Raw genomic sequence first — 19,176 nt, forward strand, 5'->3', positions numbered from 1 at the left:
GTTTTGTTTTGAATAATACTTTGGTCTCAAAAATGCCATAAGTCCTTCAAATTTCATCACCACTCCAATTTCTTTTCAGCTTTGGCAAGCTTTCGAAGTAGGACTCTGTCATGGTTAATTCTGGTTCTTATTTGGCCCTATGAACCACCAGTGGGTCCTTCTTACCGGAACACTATCTCCAACCAACTTGTTTAATCCATTTTCTATGTCATGCTTAATTTTGGACCCCAATTGCCTGAAATAGAAAAATGCTAGTACATTTTTTGATATATTTTATTTTATCCTCGATCGTACACATCCTCCTATTTATATAGATTTGTTTTGGTCTCATATTAGCATATAGAAAATCCACCGAAAGCGAAGAAAACTAATATGGCTCAGCAAAATCTTGCAACATTCCCACTTAGCGTAACTAAACTCATTTTTCCACAGGAAAGAAAGTCTTCATCTCAAGTTATGAGAAGCGCCAAGGTCTCTTGGGCAACTCAATGCAAGGCATCATATAAAGTTAATAATAATAGTCAAACAATTCCTCGTCGACCTGCAGTTTTTCAACCTTCAATTTGGACTTATGATGATATCCAATCATTAAATACAGAGTATAAGGTATATCCTTCTACTTTTATCTTGTTTGGTGTCTTGAATGTTTATTTCGGATACCTTGATGCAATTATATAAGTGCTTCTCTACGATATGTTCAGACTCTTGTTAAATTAATGCAGGAAGAAATTTACACAGATCAAGTAAGACTGCTAAGGGAAGAAGTAAGGATGATGCTTTGCAAACTGAAAAGTGAGCTTGATCAACTTGAGTTTATTGATGTATGGCAACGGCTTGGAGTGGATTATCATTATGACCATGAAATAAGAAAGATCTGGGATGATATTTACAAAATGGACACCTTGAATGAGGAGAATGATTTATATGCAACCGCACTTAAATTCAGACTCTTAAGGCAACATGGCTATAATATATCTTCAGGTTTTTAATAAGTCATTCTAAGATTGAATTTTAATATATATAAATATGTGTGTATTAAATTAATAATGGTTTGTTTATGAATGTGTTTGTTGTTATAGATGTTTTTATTCGCTTTAAAGATGATAAAGGTAACTTTAAGAAAGGTCATATTCTTGATGTGGAGGGAATGTTATCATTATATGATATCATTTCATTCTTTCAAATTAGATAAAGCAAAAGATTTTACCTCAGAATTTTTTAAAGAATATTGGTACGAGTGCCAAAGTAATAACTACACATCACTTTTAATCAATCATGCCTTGGAGCTACCATTAAATTGGAGGAATCCTAGATGGGAGACTCAGTGGTTCATTAATGTATATGAAAGAAAGCAAAACATTATTCCTACTCTATTCCAGTTGGCTAAACTTAATTTCAACCTTTCTCAAGCCATCTTTCTAGAAGAACTCAAAGATGTAAGATCAAGTTTTGATCTAGTAGTACAACTCTATGTTTTGATGATTACAAGTTAACCTTTTGATATGAACAATTGTGGTACTCTAACGTGTTTTTCTGAGTGTGCTATTTACAGGCTCTGACCTCTATTTTATCTCACACAAATCAGAAGCACTGTGCTTAAAGAGTGACCCAAGCAACGCTTTCGCATTCTCCATGTTCACTCTGAACAGTGGAAAAGCTTCAGAAGATCTGAAGTAAATCAAGCTCTGATAAGGACTCAGCTCACTTGAAGCTCTGATGATCCAGAAGATCTGACAACCAAAAGACTCTGAAGGCTCAGAAGCTCTGATGGTGTAGAAGACTCTGACGATCCAGACTCTGAAGAGTGAAGACTCTGAAGTCCAGAAGCAACTGGCTCTGAAGACCATGTACTGATCCTCTGAAGTGAAGATCAGAAGGTACAACGGTCAGAGGACCCAAGCTTCCCTCTGACTCTGATCAATCAGCTTCACAAGTTCCAATATGAAGCGCTCCTCTGATCAGAAGTCTACGAGGTTAAGGTCAAGTCACTATCCAAAGTACAAAAGCAAAGTGTACTATCCTGACGACCTACCTAACATCCTCAGCCACAGCAGAAGCTAGAATTTCCAGAACTGCCCTCCAACGGTAGCATTTCCATGCAACGTTTAACCCTAATCCTTGGAGTATAAATAGAGGCTGAAGATTGAAAGAATCGGCTAGAAGCATTCACACACGCGCAAGAAATATTCAAATCCTTCTAAGCTTTCTTTCATCTTGAATTTCATTGTGTTTACTATAAGCTTTTTAGAAGCACTTTCTTTGTAAACAAGAACTTCATATACAGTTGTATAGTTTGCCTTTAGGAGATCAAGGTTGATCAGATCCTAGAGAAGACTAAGAGAGTGAATCTTAGTGTGAGCTAAGTCAGTGTATTGTTAGTCACTTGTAGGTTTCAAGTGCAGTTGTAACACATACCTGATTAGTGGATTGCCTTCATTCTAAGAAGGAAGAAATCACCTTAACGGGTGGACTGGATTAGCTTGAGTGATTTATCAAGTGAACCAGGATAAAATCCCTGTGTGCTTTTCTATCTCTTATCTTTAGCACATAGTTTGTTTCGAAAGATTTGCCAAAATCTTTAAGGTGGAAGTTTTATCTTGAAAACGTTATTCAAACCCCCCCCCCCCTTTCTACCGTTTTTCATACCTTCAATTGGTATCAGAGCGCAAGTTCTGATTACCACACCTAACAGTGTTCAGTGATCCGGGCCGGTGTTAAAAACAATGGCTACCACCAGTGAAACACAGAAAGATGGATACAACGCAAAGCCTCCTATGTTCGACGGTCAAAGGTTCGAATATTGGAAAGATAGACTCGAAAGTTTCTTTCTGGGTTTTGATGCAGATCTCTGGGATATTATTGTGGATGGCTATGAGCGTCCAGTTGATGAAGAAGGCAAGAAGATCCCAAGGTCAGAGATGACTGCAGATCAAAAGAAGCTGTACTCACAACATCACAAAGCAAGAGCAATTCTTCTAAGTGCTATTTCTTATGAAGAGTACCAGAAGATTACAGATCGTGAGTTTGCAAAAGGCATTTTTGAATCTCTGAAGATGTCTCATGAAGGAAACAAGACAGTTAAAGAATCAAAGGCATTGTCTTTGATCCAAAAGTATGAATCCTTCATCATGGAGCCAAATGAGTCCATTGAAGAAATGTTCTCCAGATTTCAGTTGCTTGTAGCTGGAATACGACCTCTCAACAAGAGCTACACAACAAAAGATCATGTCATAAGGGTCATCAGGTGTCTTCCTGAAAGCTGGATGCCTTTAGTGACATCAATAGAGCTCACAAGAGATGTCGAGCGTATGAGTTTAGAAGAACTCATTAGCATTCTGAAATGCCATGAGCTGAAGCGTTCTGAGATGCAAGATCTGAGGAAAAAGTCTATAGCCTTGAAATCCAAATCTGAAAAGGCTAAGGCTGAAAAGTCAAAGGCTCTCCCTGCTGAAGCAGAAGAATCTGAAGACGCATCAGAAGATTCTGATGAAGATGAGCTGACTCTGATCTCCAAGAGACTCAACCGCATCTGGAAGCACAGGCAGAGCAAGTTCAAAGGCTCTGGAAAGGCAAAAGGAAAGTCTGAATCTTCAGGCCAGAAGAAGTCATCAATTAAGGAAGTCACATGCTTTGAGTGCAAAGAATCAGGGCACTACAAAAGTGATTGTCCAAAGTTGAAGAAAACAAGAAGCCAAAGAAGCACTTCAAGACGAAGAAGAGTCTGATGGAGACATTTGATGAATCAGAATCAGAGGATGTTGACTCTGATGGTGAAGTCCAAGGACTCATGGCTATTGTCAAAGACAAAGGAGCAGAGTCAAAGGAAGCTGTTGACTCTGACTCAGAATCAGAAGAAGATCCTAATTCAGACGATGAAATTGAGGTATTCGCTTCTTTCTCTACCTCTGAACTGAAACATGCTTTGTCTGATATTATGGATAAGTATAACTCTTTATTGTCTAAGCATAAAAGGTTGAAAAAGGACTTATCTGCTGCTTCAAAGACTCCTTCTGAACATGAGAAAATTATTTCTGATTTGAAAAATGATAATCATGCTTTGATCAATTCTAACTCTGTGCTTAAGAACCAGATTGCTAAGTAAGAAGAAATAGTTGCTTGTGATGCCTCTGATTGTAGAAATGAATCTAAGTATGAAAAGTCTTTTCAAAGATTCCTGGCTAAGAGCGTAGATAGAAGCCTAATGGCTTCAATGATCTATGGCGTAAGCAGAAATGGAATGCATGGCATTGGCTATTCTAAACCAATTAGAAATGAGCCCTCTGTGTCTAAAGCTAAACCTTTATATGAATGCTTTGTTCCCTCTGGTACCATATTGCCTGATCCTTTACCTGCTGAAGTTGCTAAACCCCCTCTCAAAAAGGGATCTTTCTCTATGTCTAAATATCATGCAAAAATTCCTTTACATTATCATGTTGAGAAACCCAAGGTGATCAGAACCTCTGGGGTAACTAACAAGAGAGGACCCAGAAAATGGGTACCTAAGGACAAGATTATCTATGTTGCAGATATCCTTGATAGCTCCACTGAAACACCAATCATGGTATCTGGACAGTGGATGCTCGCGTCACATGACGGGAGAAAGGCGTATGTTCCAAGAGCTAAAACTTAAGCCTGGAGGCGAAGTTGGCTTTGGAGGAAATGAAAAGGGTCAAATTGTTGGTACTGGTACTATTTGTGTAGATAGTAGTCCATGCATTGATAATGTTCTATTGGTAGACGGCTTAACTCATAACTTATTGTCTATAAGTCAATTAGCTGACAAGGGTTATGATGTTATTTTCAATCAAAAGTCTTGCAGGGCTGTAAGTCAGATCGATGGCTCTGTTCTGTTTAACAGCAAGAGGAAGAACAACATTTATAAGATCAGATTATCTGAGTTGGAGGCTCAGAATGTGAAGTGCCTTCTGTCTGTTAATGAAGAGCAATGGGTATGGCATAGACGGTTAGGGCATGCCAGTATGAGAAAGATTTCTCAGCTGAGTAAGCTAAACCTTTGTCAGGGGCTTACCCACTCTGAAGTTCTCTTCAGACGCTCTTTGTGAAGCATGTCAGAAAGGCAAATTCACTAAAGTCCCTTTCAAGGCAAAGAATGTTGTCTCAACCTCAAGGCCGTTGGAACTTCTGCATATCGACCTGTTTGGACCAGTGAAAACTGAGTCTATAGGTGGCAAGAGATATGGGATGGTCATCGTTGACGACTATAGCCGCTGGACATGGGTGAAGTTTCTAACCCGCAAGGATGAGTCTCATGCTGTGTTCTCTACCTTCATAGCCCAAGTGCAAAACGAGAAGGCTTGTAGGATTGTGCGTGTCAGAAGTGACCATGGTGGAGAGTTTGAGAATGACAAGTTTGAGAGTCTGTTTGATTCCTATGGAATTGCACATGATTTCTCTTGTCCCAGAACTCCTCAACAAAATGGTGTTGTTGAGAGGAAGAACAGAACTCTTCAGGAGATGGCTAGAACCATGCTCCAAGAAACTGGCATGGCTAAGAACTTTTGGGCAGAGGCAGTAAATACAGCATGTTACATTCAGAACAGAATCTCTGTGAGACCAATTCTGAATAAGACTCCTTATGAATTGTGGAAGAACATTAAACCCAACATTTCTTACTTTCATCCTTTTGGTTGTGTTTGTTATGTTCTTAATACTAAGGATAGATTGCATAAATTTGATGCTAAATCATCTAAATGTCTATTACTTGGTTACTCTGAAAGATCTAAAGGTTTTAGATTTTATAATACTGATGCTAAGACTATTGAAGAGTCTATTCATGTTAGATTTGATGATAAGCTTGACTCTGATCAGTCAAAGCTAGTTGAGAAATTTGCAGATTTAAGTATTAATGTTTCTGACAAAGGCAAAGTTCTAGAGGAAGGTGAGCCAGAGGAAGATGATCCAGAAGAAGAAGCTGGTCCCTCTGATTCACAACCTCAGAAGAAAAGTAGAATCATTGCATCACATCCTAAGGAATTGATTCTGGGCAACAAAGATGAACCAGTCAGAACCAGATCAGCTTTCAGACCCTCTGAAGAGACCTTGCTCAGTTTGAAAGGATTGGTGTCCTTAATTGAACCCAAGTCCATAGATGAAGCTCTTCAGGACAAGGATTGGATTCTGGCCATGGAAGAAGAATTGAATCAATTTTCCAAGAATGATGTTTGGAGCTTAGTGAAGAAGCCTGAAAGTGTTCATGTGATTGGAACCAAATGGGTGTTCAGAAACAAGTTGAATGAGAAAGGAGATGTAGTCAGAAACAAGGCAAGGCTAGTTGCTCAAGGCTACAGTCAGCAGGAAGGAATTGACTACACTGAAACATTTGCTCCAGTAGCTAGACTAGAAGCAATCAGACTGCTGATCTCTTTCTCAGTGAATCACAACATAGTTCTTCATCAGATGGATGTGAAGAGTGCCTTCCTAAATGGTTACATTTCAGAGGAAGTCTATGTTCATCAACCCCCAGATTTTGAAGATGAGAAGAACCCAGACCATGTGTTCAAACTGAAGAAATCACTCTATGGTCTGAAGCAAGCTCCCAGAGCATGGTATGAGAGACTCAGCTCATTCCTTCTGGAGAATGAGTTTGTAAGGGGTAAAGTAGATACAACTCTCTTTTGCAAAACTTATAAAGATGATATCTTAATTGTGCAAATTTATGTTGATGATATTATATTTGGTTCTGCTAATCAATCTCTATGCAAAGAATTTTCTGAGATGATGCAGGCTGAATTTGAGATGAGTATGATGGGAGAACTCAAATACTTTCTGGGAATTCAAGTTGATCAAACACCAGAAGGAACATATATCCATCAGAGCAAGTACACTAAAGAACTTCTGAAGAAGTTCAATATGCTGGAATCTACAGTTGCTGAGACTCCAATGCATCCTACATGCATTCTGGAGAAAGAAGATGCAAGTGGTAAAGTTTGTCAGAAGCTCTATCGTGGTATGATAGGTTCACTTCTATACTTAACTGCATCTAGGCCAGATATATTGTTTAGTGTTCAATTATGTGCTCGTTTCCAATCAGATCCAAGGGAAACCCACTTAACTGCTGTTAAGAGGATCCTAAGGTATCTGAAAGGCACCACTAACCTTGGCTTGATGTATAAGAAGACATCAGAGTATAAGCTTTCAGGTTATTGTGATGCTGATTATGCTGGAGATAGAACAGAGAGAAAAAGTACTTCTGGAAACTGTCAATTTCTGGGAAGTAACTTAGTCTCATGGGCAAGCAAGAGGCAATCAACCATTGCACTATCTACTGCAGAGGCAGAATATATCTCAGCAGCAATATGCAGCACTCAGATGCTCTGGATGAAACATCAGCTGGAGGATTATCAGATCCTTGAGAGCAATATCCCAATCTATTGTGATAACACTGCTGCAATATCATTGAGTAAGAATCCTATCTTACATTCAAGGGCAAAGCACATTGAGGTAAAGTATCACTTTATTAGAGATTATGTACAGAAGGGCGTACTTCTTCTGAAGTTTGTTGATACTGACCATCAATGGGCAGATATCTTTACAAAGCCCTTAGCAGAGGATAGATTTAATTTTATTCTGAGAAATCTGAATATGGACTTTTGTCCAGAATGAAGATGGATCAGAACCTCTGACTATGATACTTCTTGATCAGAAGATGTCTAGTCCAGAAGGTAACTCTATCAGAGTGTATGTACCCATTGGTGCTGACTCTGAACTTAGACAGTAAACGTGTGTCAGTATCTCTGATGCATAGTTCCTTGTGCCCGTGTGACAGTCTGTCATAATGTGTGTAGATGTGCTTCTCTCCTGCGTGTGATATGTGTATTTACTGTTACTATGATGTCTTTAATTTTCAACCGTTGATTTTAAATTTCTTTTTGATCAACAACGGTTACTTTTAAAAACCCACTATACACACACGTTCTCCTACACTTAAGGTTTTAGATTCTCTCTCTTCAGTTTTTCAAAACCTCTCACCCACGATCTCTTTCTCTCTCAATTCTTTATATTCATCCTTCCTCTCTACCCAAAACCTTCAACCGCTCAAATGGCAAGACAAACCAGAAACAAAGCTGCAGGTGCAACAAGGTTTCCTCACATGGTAGTAGGGCAAGCTACAGGTCAACTGGGTCCTGAAACTCCGACTCAAGCTCCGGCTCAAGAGCAGATGATTCTGATTGCAGAACGGGGTTGTGCCGTTCACTGTGTTTATGCTCCGGAAGAACTCCAAGTGCTTGCTGAATGGAGATTCGACCTGGACAATATAGCTGCAAATGGGTATGATCTTCGTCCCGAAGTTCAAGCTCAGGGTTGGGAAGAGTATTTCAACAGGCTAAGAGGACCAATTTATGACAAATTGGTCAAGGAATTCTGGAAACACGCTGAGTGTGATGATACTCAGGTGGTTTCGTACATAGCTGGAAGGAGGATAATCGTCACGGAGAAGTCTATAGTGAATCTGCTGGGTGCACACACTGGAACTGGGTATAGATTTCAACTGACTGAATCTAAGTTGAAACCCAGAACAAGGGAAGAAACCAACAAGGCTCTCTACACCAACTACAAACCGGGCAAGACCGATTACAAGGTGTTGGATCTTCATCCCAAGCTCAGAATCTGGCACAAGATTCTGCTCAACTGTATCAACCAGAGGCCAAAGGGTAGTTCTCCTGACTACATCAACTTCTGCCAGAAGGCGATGCTATTCTTCATTCAGGATAAGAAGCAGATCTGCCTTCCCTACTTCTTATTTTCTTACCTGAAAGAATGCATCAGGAAGTCCAGAACTACTGCATCCATCAAGTCTGCTATCAAGTACATTCCGTTTGGAAGACTGCTGTCAGATCTTTTCATTGAAAGCAAACTTGTGGAAGATATGATCAATGCTGGCTGCACTGAGGATCTAACTATGATTGTGAGTGATGTCTTCACATTCACATCTTTGAAGAAGATGGGATTGGTCAAGAAGAGGATAGACCCTTCTCATGAAGACACTTCAGATGAAGTCAGAAGAAGAAGAGTCCCTCTGAATGACTATCCTCTGTGGACACAGGCAGACAACCCAGAAGCTATTAGGTGCTATGTTGAAGACCTAAGAGCACAAGGCCTTGAAATTGATTTAGATGAATTCTTCAGGCGATTGCCACCAGCTCCAGAGTTTGACTCTCCTCCCAAAAGGAAAGTTCAGAGGAAGATGGTCTTAGAAGAATCCTCTGAGGAATCTGATGTTCCTCTAAAGAGGAAGAAAAAGGCTGATAAGAGGAAGCATGATGATACTACCAAGCCTGATGATGCTGATGATGGTGATAATGGAGATGGTCCTTCTCCTCCCAAGAAGAAGAAGAAACAAGTCAGAATCGTGGTGAAGCCTACACGGGTGGAACCTGCTGCTGCAGTTATCAGAAGAGAGACTTCTGCCAGAGTGACTTGCTCTGCCGTGCGTACAAGTAAGTCTGCTATCATTGAATCTGATGATGATTTAAATTCTATTGATGCACTTCCCATTTCTACCCTCCTCAAACGCACATCCACCCAACTAGCTACAATACCAGAGTCTCAACCTGCTGTTCAAATCACATCTCCACCCAATTCCTCAAGGTCTTCATTCTTCCAACCTTCTCCAAATGAAGCACCTCTCTGGAATATGCTTCAGAACCAACCTACCGGAACCTGTGATCCAACCTCACCCATTACCATTCAATACAATCCATTAACATCTGAACCCATTATTCTTGAACCCTCTGAACTTGAACTCACAATTCCTGTCCAACCAGAACCTGAACCCAGAACGTCTGATCACTCTGTCCCCAGAGCATCAGAACGTCTGGTTGTCAGAACCACTGATACAGATTCTTCCTCTGTCTATACCCCTGTATCATTCCCAATCAACGTTGCTGACTCCTCACCTTCAAACAACTCTGAGTCACATCGTAAATTCATGGAGGTCAGAAAAGAAAAAGTGTCTGCCATCCCAGAATATTACCTCACGGTCCCAAGCCCTAGGAGATACCCTGGACCTATACCTGACCGTCTAGTTGACCTAGATGAACCTATCTTGGCTGACCCTTTACATGAGGCAGATCCTTTAGCTCAACAAGCTCAACCTGACCCTATTCATCAAGAGCCAATTCAACCAGAACCAGAACACTCTGTGTCTAACCACTCTTCGGTTAGATCACCACATCCTCTGGTTGAAACTTCTGACCCAAACCTTGGAGCCTCTGAACCAAATGCTCAAACTTTTAACATTGGTTCTCCTCAAGGTGTTTCTGAGGCAAACAGTAGCAATCACCCAACCTCTCCTGAAACCAACCTCTCCATAGTTCCCTACACTTACCTCAAACCAACCTCTCTCTCTGAGTGCATTAATGTTTTTAATCATGAAGCTTCATTGATGCTACGCAACGTGCAAGGTCACACTGACCTGAGTGAGAATGCTGAATCTGTTGCTGAAGAGTGGAATAGTCTGAGTACTTGGCTAGTAGCTCAGGTTCCTATTATGATGCAGCATCTGACTGCAGAAAGGGATCAGAGGATCGAGGCTGCAAAGCAGAGGTTTGCAAGAAGGGTGGCTCTTCATGAACAACAACAGAGACATAAGCTCCTTGAAGCTGTTGAAGAGGCCAGAAGAAAGCAAGAGCAGGCAGAAGAAGCTGCACGTCAAGCAGCAGCTCAAGCTGAACAAGCAAGATTAGAGGCAGAAAGACTTGAAGCTGAAGCTGAAGCCCTTAGATGCTAAGCACTTGCACCAGTAGTGTTTACTCCTGCTGTTTCTGCTTCCATTCCGGCTCATCAAGCTGCTCAGTCTGTACCTTCCAGTTCCACACAGCCAAGCACGTCCAGACTCGACATCATGGAACAACGTCTTGATACTCATGAGTCTCTGCTAATGGACATGAAGCAAATGATGATGGAACTTCTGCGTCGCTATGATAAACCCTAGTCTTAGGATCTCTTCGTTTTCCCTCTTAACTTAGTTTTATTTTAACTTCTGCTTATTTTCCTTAAGTTATTTTCGTTTTTCTGCTTTGTTAGTTGTTACTTATGCTTGCACATACATACATATATATATATATATATATATATATATATATATATATATTTGTCTCATGTGTTTGCAAAATTTTCTTTATTCATAATCATTATGCTTTTACATCATACATTTTCTTTCCTACACTCTAGAATGGAGGATCCCTCCTCATTCTTCTGCACTCTTGGCGCTGCTCTGACCTCTCCTTCTCCAGACGATCCAGTGAATACTGGATGTTGTTGAGATTGACGTTTAGCTCATTCCTCTCCAGAATCTCTTCTGTTGTTTTGAGCGTCTTCTCTATGATTTCCTTTTCTTCCAGCAGCTTCAGTTCAATCTGACTTAGTTCTTGCACTTCCTCCACGAAGGCAAGGAATTCCTTCAAGTCATTCTTCAGCTCTGGACAAAGGTCCTCTTCAAGCAGTGTCCTTGCTAGCTACGGTATGGTCCTTGTACCCCCTGGATGCCTTATGTTAAGGAACATGTCCTCCTCGAAGGCCTTCCTTCTGAGCTCTTCTAGCGCAACCCTGTATGAAGCCATTTCTGATTATGGTATTGATCGAGTTGTGAAGCTTACCTCTTTTCTTCATCGCTTTATATAGGCTTCACTTTCTCTCTGACAGTTAATGCTCCTACAGTTTCTCGAGGTTAAGTTCTTGGTAACTGAAACTTCTCTTTACTCCCTTGGCCGGTGGTAAACGTTCTTCTTTTGCATTAACTCTTCTCTTTAATTCGCCTAACTCTGACTCATGCATCGTTTTTATTTCTTTTGAAACTTAGACCTTCTCTAAGGGGGAGTACCTTGTACTTCAAACTAAGTTTTTCACACCCCAGGCTTTTTGCTTATGACAAAAAGGGGGAGTACAACCAGTTTTTGATGTGTAAGCTGTGTTAGTGTGATTTATTTTTATTTTGGAGAATTTAAGAGTTCCACTTTGTTGGGTCCAGGTGGGCCAGCATCCTGCCTGCAGGTAGCATTCGAAACGGGGCGCTGTCTGCTACGCTATAAGAAATAACGTTGCGCCCTCACTAACACCAATTGGTTTTGGCGTAGTGGTAAGCGCGTGATCCTACACACTTTTATGACCATAGATGTGTCACTGGGCAAATACAAGGAATACATTTCACTTCTTCTGAAGTGATCTTAGTTTGACTCTGATACCCAAGACTCTGATACCGTGTCCGTTGACTCTGATTACTTATGCGCTCTGATTATTCTATTTCATCTATGTCATAAGTTTTTCACTCTGAACTCTTATATAATTTAGCTCAGAATCTAGACTTTACTAACGTTTTCATCAAGTATTAGATTCAGGGGGAGCTAAGCTCAGAATCAAGCAGTGACTTGAATTCAGAATAAGCAAGATAAACTATTCACATCAGGATAAGTCTTATTCTATATCTCTAAACTCTGAGTGAATTCAGTTTAATGTTTAAGAATTGTTCATCAAAAATCTTAGTTTTGTCATCATCAAAAAGGGGGAGATTGTAAGATCAAGTTTTGATCTAGTAGTACAACTCTATGTTTTGATGATTACAAGTTAACCTTTTGATATGAACAATTGTGGTACTCTAACGTGTTTTTCTGAGTGTGCTATTCACAGGCTCTGACCTCTATTTTATCTCACACAAATCAGAAGCACTGTGCTTAAAAAGTGACCCAAGCAACGCTTTCGCATTCTCCATGTTCACTCTGAACAGTGGAAAAGCTTCAGAAGATCTGAAGTAAATCAAGCTCTGATAAGGACTCAGCTCACTTGAAGCTCTGATGATCCAGAAGATCTGACAACCAAAAGACTCTGAAGGCTCAGAAGCTCTGATGGTGTAGAAGACTCTGACGATCCAGACTCTGAAGAGTGAAGACTCTGAAGTCCAGAAGCAACTGGCTCTGAAGACCATGTACTGATCCTCTGAAGTGAAGATCAGAAGGTGCAACGGTCAGAGGATCCAAGCTTCCCTCTGACTCTGATCAATCAGCTTCACAAGTTCCAATACGAAGCGCTCCTCTGATCAGAAGTCTACGAGGTTAAGGTCAAGTCACTATCCAAAGTACAAAAGCAAAGTGTACTATCCTGACGACCTACCTAACATCCTCAGCCACAGCAGAAGCTAGAATTTCCAGAACTGCCCTCCAACGGTAGCATTTCCATGCAACGTTCAACCCTAATCCTTAGAGTATAAATAGAGGCTGAAGATTGAAAGAAGCGGCTAGAAGCATTCACACACGCGCAAGAAATATTCAAATCCTTCTAAGCTTTCTTTCATCTTGAATTTCATTGTGTTTACTATAAGCTTTTTAGAAGCACTTTCTTTGTAAACAAGAACTTCATATACAGTTGTATAGTTTGCCTTTAGGAGATCAAGGTTGATCAGATCCTAGAGAAGACTAAGAGAGTGAATCTTAGTGTGAGCTAAGTCAGTGTATTGTTAGTCACTTGTAGGTTTCAAGTGCAGTTGTAACACATACCTGATTAGTGGATTGTCTTCATTCTAAGAAGGAAGAAATCACCTTAACGGGTGGACTGGATTAGCTTGAGTGATTTATCAAGTGAACCAGGATAAAATCCCTGTGTGCTTTTCTATCTCTTATCTTTAGCAAATAGTTTGTTTCGAAAGATTTGCCAAAATCTTTAAGGTGGAAGTTTTATCTTGAAAACGTTATTCAAACCCCCCCCCCCCCTTCTACCGTTTTTCATACCTTCAAAAGAATCATCCAAGTGAGTCTAAATTATTTTATTCATGTGACGCTTTACTTAATACCTTTTCTGTTTTTATATAACTGACATTTTAAGGTTGTTGCACAAGTATTAAGAAATAACAATTGATGTTCTTGTTTAATTAAAATTATTATTTAGCTTCCTAGCTATTATACCATTTATCTCTTTTTTTAATTCTAACTTTTCAATTTTCCTACCACCAATAAATTAAGGGTCTAATTTGTAAAGTATAATTAATGTTCTCTTAAACTTTGTAAAGTGGCAGATAATTAGGAATAAAATCCAACTAGAAATAATGTCAGTTATATAGGAACGGAGGGAGAAGTTTATTGATTAAAATCCACCTCGAGTCATAATTCCTGAATGTCATAAATAAGTGATATTTCTTTCTCACACATTAATTATGTGTGTTTCTCTTAGTATGATTGTTTTGAAATCATTAATTAAGATTAGACTTTGTCAACTATGGACTAAGAAAAATTTGATTTACAAGTTAAAAGAGCTTCTTTATAAATGAATTTTACCACAAAAAGAATATATTTATAAATATATATATATATCCATTAAATCATTAAATGTTAGTAGAAAAAACAAGGTTCATGGGTGGACGCGGTACAGGATAGATTATCTCAAAAACAAGAAGATATTCCAAAAAATGAAACACAACTTCTCCAACTAAACCTCGATCTTAAATGAATCAAAATACGCAAATTATATTGAAGATTTAATTAAAACTAATTATTTTTTAAAATAGATATTAGGAATAAAAACATGTTATTTTTCTTTTTAATAAATTATTTCTTTAATTAATAATATTAATTTTTTTTATAAATTTTCATTAATTAAATTCGTTTTATTTTAATTAGATTAATTTTCAAAAAAGCTAAATTAAAAGTTAACGATTTTATATTTATTATATATGTTAATCTTATTTTCACTTTGGAGTTCTATATGTACCAAAAAAAAAAACTTATTTTCACCATTCCTTTTGAAATTGTCATGTAGCCTCCAAAATTATGGATATGTGATGTGTCGACTGTTGCTACTTTCTACCATCCATTTGCTCCCTTGAATTTAACAGAAAAAAGAATTGTGTTTTAGGAATTCTACTTAAGCTTAATTTCAAGTGGGGGGTTGTCTAAACAATTTTCTTGAATAGATTATTTTTAAAGTTTTATTAAAAATGTTAAAACAATTTTAGGTAATATTTTGGACCTCTTAAGAAACTTACATAGTTGTTTTAAATGTTTCAATCATATCACTTTATAAAAGAAAGTACTTTTGAAAACAAGGAAAATATTAAAATTCTTCATTTTAAAATTAAAATAGAAATTTTGCAAAAAAAATAATATTATACTCTAAATCAAAATTTATAGAATACCAAAAAAATATAAAATTGAAACATATAAAGATTGTTAAATAGCTCCGGTCCTCTTGTGTGAAATAAACCTTGAAAATATATGAAATTAAATCTTTTAATGTATCAACAGATGCTCATTTATTCATTGGTTGTCTGCATGTTTTTGAACCCTTTTAAGTATACCTCATAACTTTTTTCTTATACTAATGCTCATAACTCTTTTCCTTTCTCAAGATGGTGGAATAAAGTAGGCCTTGGAGAAAAGTTGAGTTTTGCTAGAGATCGGTTGGTTGAGGGCTACGTTTGGACTGTGGGAGCGAACTCCAGGCCAGATCTCAAATACTTCAGAAAAAATATGACAAAGCTCAATTGCCTACTTACTGTACTTGATGATGTTTATGATGTGTATGGTACCATGGAAGAACCGGAGCTTTTCACAGAAGTAACTGAAAGGTTAATTAGCCGGCTCAATAATGATTTTTTTTACCCATTTTATTTGAAATTTTTTCCCCGATAAAAATTATTTAAAATATTTTTCTTGTGATTCAAGGTGGGGATCCAAATGCTGTGGATAGTCTCCCAGACTACATGAAAACATGGTTTCATGCACTCTATAACTTTGTCAATGAAATTGCTACGTAAAATCAAAAGAAGAACGGGTATGATATCACCTCATACCTAATGAAAACGGTAATAAATTATTTGTTCAGTTATTCAACCCCTGTTAGTTACCTATTTTCAATATGAATTTGTACACATACAATGATTGTGCTTAATTAATCAAGAGTATTTTCAACTTGTTATCAGTTGGCAGATCTATGTAAAGCATATTTCATAGAAGCAAAGTTGTATCATGGTGGTGGATATATTCCAAGCCTTGAAGAATACTTAGAGAATGCTTGGATTTCCATATCTATGCCTGTTTTACTAACGTATGCTTACTCCTTAATTCCATATCCAATAAAAAAAGGAAGAGTTGAATCATTTGGAAAAATACCAAGAAATAATTCGATATCCAGCAATGATCCTACGCCTTGCTAATGATATTGGAACATATAAGGTATGCTACAAATCTCATTCTTTCTCATTGCAAAACTCTTTGTTTTCTGCTTACTACTTTTTTCCACTTCCATTTTTAGCGTGAAAATGCAATGGGTGATTCTCCCAAGTCAATTGAATGCTACATGAATGAAAGTGGAGCTTCTGAAGCAGAAGCTCTTGAGTATTTAAACTCTTTGATGTATAAAACATGGAAGAAGATGAATGAAGCGACTCATAATTCTTCTTTCTCTCGGTGTTTTATTAGAACTGTTGCAAACTATGCAAATATGGCATTGTGCATGTACCATCGTGGAGATGGATATACTACTCAAGATCCTGAAATTAAGAGTCTCATTGAATCATTACTTATTCAACCCATCCCAGTTAAGAAGACAGACAGTTAATGCTCTAGTTTGTTTATGCATTGTATTAAGTACAATATGTAATGTGAGTTTTGATTTATGAATAAATGCATTAACTTTATTAGAAATTGGGAGACCTATATTCAACCACAAAAACAACTCAAGAATTGAGGTTTGTCATACTCTTATAAAGACTATCTATGCTCTATCTCTATTTCTCTAACCAATGTGAGACTTCTGATAAACTTAATAATATGACTTGGTTTGACTATCCTGAAGTAAAGGCTGGTGTGGGCATGGAAAATTATATGGGTGTTGATGAATGCACCACCCACACCCCAATTTTCACCACCCTCCCACCTAGTAATTTTCCAGAACGCCCTTGTTTAATTAAGTTGTGTTTTAGAAATTAAAATCTTGAACACACATAATTGTTAATTCTGACTTTCGGAAATTTGAATCTGGTAGTGTGAATCACGTAATTAATTCCAGATTCTTATTTCCAAAATAATTTTTTTTCGTTATGAGTAAACACTGCCCTCTTTGGCATGGATACAGAGGAGGACTTAAGTGGTTAGGGCGCATTTCTTACGTAAATGCTAGAGTATATCCATTGACATCAATTCCTTTGGTGGCATATTGTACCCTTCCTGCAGTTTGCTTGCTTACTGAGAAGTTTATTGTTCCTGAGGTATATATGAAGTTTTTTATATCCAAAAGACCTGTTCGCATGGACGTATCCAGGATTTTCTTGTTGGGAGGCGAAATATAAGACTAAAAAAACTTCATTGAATGTTATATAAACTTTAAAAAATAACAAATTATTTAAATACAACTCTTTGTTCTTTCGTCATACTAAATTTATCTATTATTGTATCAATGAAGATTTTTTTTAGCAATTTCTCTCTCGATATATGCTACTAATAAATTTCTAAGAAGATCATCTTCGATTTTGTTGCAAAGCCGAAGTCTTAAAAACTTTCATTACCGAAAAAGATCGCTTTGTAGATGTTGTTGAAACCGGGTGTGTCAAAACAAGACGTATCAATATATCAACACATGGAAATATTGTTGTTTTTCCAGTTCAACTAACTTCTGGTAAAGCTCGGATAAACTGAATTTTTTTCCTAAATTAGGATCTCGGGAAACATCTGAATGATAATGTCTCAGTTGGAACGACAAATGATTTAAAATTTTCCTTAGGAGGATCTAAAGCTGAACTAAGTATGAGAAGTTTCACTGCCTCTGCATTAAATCATCTATTTAATTCAGATAGTTGCAAATCAATTGCAGAATAAAATACATTTATTCTATAATTATGTTCCATATCTCCATCTTGTTTCTTGTGACGATCATTACCAATAAAATAAGGGGTTTTCTGTCAGGAACTTCAACTTGATCAGCATCACAAAAGGTTATAACATTTTTTATATAAAAATACCTATAGTCAGTGAGAATTTCAAAATTCTTGGGAGGGCGATGGCCCCTGCCTGCCCCTCCCTAGATATGCCCCTACCTGTTCACTTTTTTAGTTTCTCATTATGATTGGAAGTTAGGAACCTTAGACATAATTGTAGTGTTAAGAAGTCTCACATTGATTAGACTTATGGTTAAGTAAGTTACTAAATCCTTATAAAGATACAAATACTCCAAACTCAAACTCAAAGATGATATTAGAGACTATTCTATATTCATTTATTAAGCCACCCATAATTAGGTCACCCGCCCACACAGTCCTGCAAATTTCACGGTTCAGATGTCCAATCTTGGGTGTAAGAGGGAGTGTTGAGAGATCTCCAAATTGTAAGATATGTAGAAACACCACTTCTACTGTTGTGGTACTGTAAAAAACGTCTATGCTTATCAATATTATTGGCATTGCAGCTAAGTAAAGCAGGTGGCATGTGGTTTGTGTCTCTTTTCATGTTCATTTTTGCGACGAATATGCAAGAGATGCGATGGAGTGGAGCTATACCGTTGGTGAATGTTGGAGAAATGAGCAGTTTTGGGTGATTGGAGGGGTATCAGCACATTTATATGCTGTGTTTGTAGGGCTGTTCAAGTCCTTGACAGGAGTAAATATAAACTTCATTGTGACATCAAAAGTAGATGATGACAAGGAGCATTCTGAGATGTTTTCTTTGAAGTTTACCACTTTGCTAATCATTCCAACAACATTACTGATACTAAACTTTATTGCTGTAGTTGCTGGAGTCTCTCATGCAATAAATAATGGCATCGCATCATGGGGGCGTCTACTTGGGAAACTCTTGTTTTCCCTTTGGGTAATTCTTCACTTGTATCCATTCCTGAAAGGAATGACAGGAAGGCATAACAGGACTCCCACTATTGTTCTTGTTTGGTCAATGTTCTCGCCAAGAACATAGAGTCGTGACATAGTGCCAAGAGTGTGTGGAATGTGATCTGAAATTTTAGAGAGATAAGCTATTAACTGCCTAGAGAGAAAATATAACTGAATTTCAATGTTGTTATTGCCAAATGAACTAAGAGTCCTTTACAATTGGTATCCCCGTCCTATTTATGGGGAAGAGGTTGGGCCTTTATTCCCTTCAGCTACTCTAATGGGCCAGTTGGGCCTTTGGGGCGAGGCCCAAAAGACCTGGTTTCGTCCTATGCCTAAGGTTGAGCCTCCTG

The 19,176-nt window shown here is 38.0% G+C and overlaps 1 pseudogene; it reads left to right on the forward strand.

Moving 5' to 3' along the window:
* Positions 1-309: 309 nt before the first annotated feature.
* LOC130716282 (myrcene synthase, chloroplastic-like) overlaps positions 310-19,176 on the forward strand; it is a 45,578-nt pseudogene continuing 26,711 nt past the window's right edge.

Source organism: Lotus japonicus, chromosome 4, assembly GCF_012489685.1.
Source record: "Lotus japonicus ecotype B-129 chromosome 4, LjGifu_v1.2".
Lineage (NCBI taxonomy): Eukaryota > Viridiplantae > Streptophyta > Magnoliopsida > Fabales > Fabaceae > Lotus > Lotus japonicus.